We start from the raw sequence: 7,026 nt of genomic DNA on the forward strand, positions 1-7,026 counted from the left end.
TAAAAACGCTGCCTAACTGCATTGGAGGATGCTAAGAGCCCTGCTACTCCTTCAGTGTCTCTCTAAATTGGCGCCGGATCTCGTTTTCGGGCGTTATTTCTAGAATGAAAGTCTCGCGAGATCCGACGATGCAATGATGACGTTTTGCCTCGTTTTCATGCCTGAACGCGCGCAACAGTACGGAGCCGTCTCGGATACCCTACGTTCGAGTGGGCTCGGTTTTCAGGAAACTGAGCCAGCCCATCTCTAGTATAAACAGAAGCCAAAAGATTGTTTTCTATCAAGTAGAGTGACCCGATGATCTGGCCCAGACTGCTGGGCGAGACTGTCTTTTCAGGAGGAGTGGCAGGTGTAAATCATCCTGAGAAAATTAGCTTAGCTCAGCAAGAAGGGAAGTGGTGTTTAGGGAAAAATAACACATCACTTTCTTGCAATTTCTATTAAAAAACAAAAAATAAACCTTTTTTTTTGGCCGTTTTAGGTATTTTTTTTTAATGACAGATGGTATGAAAACAATAAATGGCATTTTCGAAAATAAAGTCTTGTGAATAAAACAAAATATAGATACACACACAAATTGTTGATATTGATGTTGGAATGTGACTCAGAAAATTGGAAAATAGGCTCAGCGGCAAAGGGGTTAATTCGTTAACAAAATAGGTATTGCAGAAGCACAAGTAGTGCCATAATACTTCTGCAATTCACAACTTTTGGGTTATCTCTGGCAATAGCATGGTTTTAGGGCAAAATTAATAAAATCAGAAGATTATACTTTTATTATTATTATTATCATTTATTTATATAGCACCACTACTGCCAATTTCAAGTTTGTACATGTCACTTCTGTTCATAACCAGCAGGAATCCATCAACTTTTACAGAGGAGGAAGTTAAGGGGTTATGATAGCAGAAGGGGTAGTGGGAGAAGGAGCAGGTGAGAGGAACAGTGGGTTGTGAGGGCCATAGGGTAAATGTTAGTGGGGGCTAATGGTAGAGGAAGGTGGAGGGATAGATATGATAAAAGGATATTGGAGACAGACAGGAGGAGAAAGAAGAGAAAAACATCCACAATACAGCTGCAGAGACACAAAACAAAGGGGGTGGGGCAAAGAGACTGATGTACACATACAAAATTTGAGATGGACCCACATAGAAGGGAAAAGAAAGGGACAGACACAGAAAGAGGAGACACTAATGCACACACAAAGGGGGTGGAAGTATACATACGTAATTGGAGATGACGCAAGCACAAAATGGGAGACGGGGTAATAGAGACATACATTGGAGGGGGAGGAATGCACAACTAAACAGCACCCTGTGAAGGTGGAGCAAATGTCTAGGGGCATGCATGTGCGCTGTTCGAGACTGTACCCCTTGGGCAATGAGTGTGGAATTGAATCAGTCCCACTGTCATCCCCTGAATGTGGAGGTGTCATTTCTGCTCCACCTGCGCTCTATTACTAACTGCTAACAAAACCTAGGTGAACTAAGGATCAATCCAACCCTGCCAGTTATTATTTTATTCAGTTTCAATCTCACAAACTGCATTACTGAGAAATCCTGTAACATCACTAGATCACCCCCCCAACCCCCTCCAATTTAGAAAAAGTCAGTGGAGACCTCAATTCACTGAATCCGCTAGAATTGTGACAAGGATTACGTATCACAAGCGTAAATGTTGGGCATGAAGTCTGCTAGACTGGTGCCGATGTTTGCAACAGGGATTATTAAGTCTATTTACAATATTATATATATATATATATATATATATCTATTTTGGTTTTGGGTGCTCAGGATCATGTTATTGAATCAGTGCTAGGCAGCCTGAGCTGGCAAAACATGGGGGCTTGAGTTTTTCCTGCCATATAGACAGTTAGTCCCTGCCTCTTCATCACAGAGCTGAAGACTATAGGGGGGGGAGGTTGCAAAATCTGTGCTAGCAGGTCTCTTCTCCTAGAGCCAACCAAGAGGTGGTGGGTGCTAAGGTAATAGTTACAAGTAAAAAGAAAGTTGGTTTTCAAAAAGATATATATATATATATATATATACAGTAATATATATTATATATCACTGGAGCTTCTCTCCCAATTATTTCATTAGTCCATACATTTCTATGGACTTTCTGTATGCAGTTCATACACTGGAAAGCCCACTGAAAAAAATTCTCAGTTTTGTATTGTTCAGAAACGCCACAAATCATTTGATTTAGGATAAAACATCACTATTTACAAGCTTATAGAGTTTTGCTAATGAATTTTCAATTGTATTATGGTAGTTTTAAACTGGCGAACAAACTTGCTCTTTGCCAGATTTCCCCCTCTTGTCTACATTACACTGACCACATGGTGGCACTGCTGTCACAATTCCCTGGGATAATTGCTATGCCCCCTCTATCTGTACAAGATACTTTATAAGCAACAAAATAAGACTATAACATTAAAAATACTTTGTAAAATATTACAGTACTATTACACCTGGCATGGCAATCAAGCAGCAGCTGTAAACCTCAGCCACAACTACACTCTGCTGCTGCTCTAATCTCACTTTACTCTCCACTCCTTGTTGCAGCCACGATTATTAAGGTCATCAACCCAATGGATGAAGATCAATGGTGGCTTGAGTATGCCGACACATGGTGATATGCTTACATGGGGACACCTGGGGAATGCAGAGCTAAAAGTATACCTTGGCACATCCTTGTACCCTTTGTGAAGTGAGGTACCTGGGTAAAAAGAGCATAGAAAAATAATTATGCATTCATATGGGCAGTGTACGATGGCATTCAATGCACATTATTAGACCTAAACGTCCTTTAATTCTGAACTTCCAAGAAATAATGTAAGTGAATGTACCTGTACATACACACCTTCTGACAAGCGTTTGCTTTGTGTCAACTTCAACATTGTCTATGGTGTTCATGAGCTTTAACACTTATTGCTTAGTGCCCTATGCTGCAGGAAGGACTTGAGAACACATTTTGAACACTTAAAAATGAGGACAAGATACACAGGCCTTACACAAAAATTACACATAAAATCAAGATAACATTTGTGCAAATCACAAATTAACTAACGATAATTATTTCTAAATTAGATTTTAAAAATCGTAAGAAAATATATAACCCACTGTTTTGCATTTAAATGCTGCTGAAGTCATTAGACTATTCTTCACCAGTGTCAGAATTTTCTGCTTCTGAATTATTAATGTGCCTATTTTTTATTATACTGTAAATGACAGAATTGTCCTCTGTACTTTCAAGGTTCTTTATTCTAATACAGTAGTCATTTTGTGTTATTTATATAGTATAATAATATTCTGATTACCACTGGAAAACAGAACAAGCAATACGGATTGGTAAAGTGCATGAAAATATTATTGGAACAGTTTCTTGTTTAGGTAATTTCGTCAACTGGTAGTAGCAGTAGGGTGGGCACAAAAGTAGCATGGAGGGCACAGTGTGAAACGGGAGACAGGTGAAGAGGAGCAAAAGCAGCATGGGGGACACAGTGTGAAACGGGAACCATGTAGGGGAGCAAAAGCATCATGAAAGGTGCAGTGTGAAGATGAAGGTGGCACAGTGTGATGAAAGGAGGTGACAAAATTGCACATGAGACTTTTTCTTGCGACCCACACAATCTTAAGCTAGGTACACACTGGAGCATTTTCGTCCAATAATCGGGCAAATCAGTCGACATACGACCGTTCAGTCGGAAGTCGTGTTAGTGTGTATAGTGACACGATGGTCGAAAGTCGTTCCAAAATGTTGATTGTCGGCTCATTTAGTTGGTCGTACTGTTTAATATTTTCCGATCAATCCACCAAGCGATCATATAGTGTGTATAAGATTCCGATCGATCTACGAGCAACTGCAGATAGTTAATCGAGCTGCAACTCCTTTGGGGGTGTGTGTATGTTACGTTCTAATGCCTGTACCACTCTCACATGGTGCAGTGTCCGTACGTCATTCATTTGGTAATTAGATGCTTCTAACAGAAAAGCAATAGCAGGTGTCTATTGCATTAATGTGTACAGCATATGTCTACCATTTTCATTAGCAACCTTTGTCAGTGTAGTGTTGTAAAAAAGCAACGTTTCATTTATATGTGTATTGCTTATGTCAGGAGTCCAAATAATATGTAGTGGATCCCTTGTGTCTGCCAAAGGGTAGAACTCATTCAGGAGTGCGGAGTCTAACGAGTAGGAGGTTTTCGCCTGTGACCCCCGCAAGAGGGTATGGACTTCGCTGCCTCTATCCCGCAGGTCACGGTTTCCTGAATGAATGCTGGCAGAGTAAATAGTGGAGCTTGAAACAACGGGTTGGTAACGGGCAGTCAGAGAGACCCTGGAAACAAGAGCTGGAGAGTCCCTGGTTCCGTGGTGGTACAAGTGGAAGCAATACTGGAATATGATAACTGAGATGTAGATGACAAGTCAGGACAACTGCAGATGAATACTGATACAGTAACAGTAGAATGAAAGAAATAGTGGAATATTACTGGCTGATCTGTAGTTGGTAACTCAGAGCAACAGCAGGTGAATTACTGGTACAGCAACAGTTTTTTAATAGAGGTGTTGATGAAATAGAGCTAACTGATCCGCAAATGGTAACTTAGAGCAACAGCAGATGAATTACTGGTATAGCAACAGTTCTAAGAGGAATGATGATGACGTAGAACTAGCTGATCTGCAAGTGGTAACTCAGAGCAACTGCAGGTGAAATACTAATACAGCAACAGTTCAACAATAGCAGCAACGGAGATAGAACTAGCTGATCCGAAAATGGTAACTCAAAGCATAGCAGGTGAATCACTGATGCAGCGACAGTTCAAGCAAAGATAGTAGTAAAGTAGAACTTAGCTGATCCATAGGTAATAACTCAGAGCATAGCAGGAGAATCATTGACACAGCGGCAGTTCAAACAGAGGCAGTAATGGAATAGAACTTAGCTGATCCGTAGATGATGATTCAAAGCAACAGGTGAGTTACTGGTACAGCGACAGTTCAAATATGGAAGTAGCGGAGGAATAGAACTTAGCTGATCCGTAGATGATGATTCAGAGCAACGGGTGAGTTACTGTACAGCGGCAGTTCTAATATAGAAGCAGCAGTGGCGTTGAACTAGCTGATCCGTAGATGGTGATTCAGAGCAGCAGCGGATGATTACACATGCAACAGGCGGTTCATTAGCGGCAGCAGCAGAGAAGAGTTCAGCTGATCCAGGACGTATGAGCAAAGCCGCAACAGGTGAGTCAGACCAAAGGAAGCCAAATCCTACTGAGGGTGACTAACTCAAAGAACAGGCATCAGAAAGAGGAAATATGGGAGGTTTAAATAGCGCCCCAAAATGCTAGAACCAATGGGAACAGATAGGAGGTCATAAGCGAGGGTAATAGGTAGCACATGCGCAGTACAAAATACAGATGATGCTTCGATTGTGAACTTAGAACACCTTGATCACAGCCTACAGGAAGAAGGTAACAACGCCGGTAACTGTCTGTGGGACCGGCGTGTTACAGTCTGCCTCCCTAATTATAGCTAGCTGTCATTTTATTGTACACTCAATACACATTAATAAAAATGAGTCCTCTTGAACCAATCTTTAGTCAAGCAAGATCTAGTCTTTCCCTTCGGGTCTGTACTTGCAGTCTTCTTGCCATAGTGAGCAGATAAAGAGCAGTTGCTTGTTCTTCAACAATATCCATATTAGTAAAAAACAATTGTTTATGTGCGATTTTGAATGGATGTACACATCCCAACAAATGTATAAAGAAAACGTGTTACCTTCGCTTTTATGATGAGGTTTGGGGTGGGTACTATTGAACATGCTCTGCCCTTTATTTACATTTCTTGGGGATATCGTTACATGGACCTCATAAGTCGTTTCAGTGTGTACAAAATTTGAAACTTTACTCACAACAACATGGGTGTGCAAAGTCGCTGCCCGGACGGTTGGTCTTTCGTTAATCGTCTAAAACATGACTAGTGTGTAGGCATTAATTGTCGGACCTTCGATCGAAGGTAAAGTCGTTGAGATAACACGTCAGTCGACAAATTCTCCAGTGTGTACCTAGCCTTAGACTTTGATTTGGCCCAATTGGAGTTTTGAGTTTGACATGCCTTTGCTACATAATGGTACTGTAAGACAGATTGAAAGCAGGTGAGTGCTGTAACAAATGTTTCAAAGAATACAATAAAAAAAATAATAATATCCACACTCATGTATTCTTTTTATATATTGTAGGAGCATACTCATGAACGTTTCAGTGGTAATTCCAACTTTATCAGGACTTAACTATAAATGAATTTAATGATTACATTTAAAGTAAGAAAAAGTATGATTAGAAATAGCAACAGTGAAAATTCTCAATGGCTCATCCCCGACATGCGATCCAATAAAATTAAAAGTATGTACAGGAGGTGTGTCATTTAAAGAAGTCATAACCACCCCAAAGCATTGAAATGTAATGACTAATAATGTAAACAGATACATTATTATGTGAGGTTATATGTAAGATAAAATTGCCATGCTACTGCCTATAAAACACCTACTGTAAATGTCAAAGCATTATTGATAAGAACATAATTTTTATATCCAACAAGATATGATTCTAATTATGTAGTCTATAAAAATGAGTTTATATAAATACATTCATTTGATTACACTGTTCCATACATGTAATAGTTTCCTGTATATAATTCTACTCATATTACAAGGAATATAATAAGCTTAATTAATTAAATTCAAAGTAAGAAATAAACATTAATTTGTGAATCAAATACAGAACTCTGGAATCAAAACTTTACAAAATGAAAACTAATCACAAATAAGGTTTGATGTTAATCTGAAAAACATTCAAGGAAGAATTAAGCATTCATTCCTCTATGTTGCATAGCTTGTAAAAAGCAATCTGACCCCATCCCCACTGTGAGGTGGTTTAGGATATTAAAGGTAATAAAAATGTGGTACTTTAATCAGTCCCATTATGTAGCACAGACATGTGGCTCCAAAGCACAAAAATATTTATTG

The sequence above is a fragment of the Mixophyes fleayi genome, chromosome 5 (genome assembly GCF_038048845.1).
Source record: "Mixophyes fleayi isolate aMixFle1 chromosome 5, aMixFle1.hap1, whole genome shotgun sequence".
Lineage (NCBI taxonomy): Eukaryota > Metazoa > Chordata > Amphibia > Anura > Limnodynastidae > Mixophyes > Mixophyes fleayi.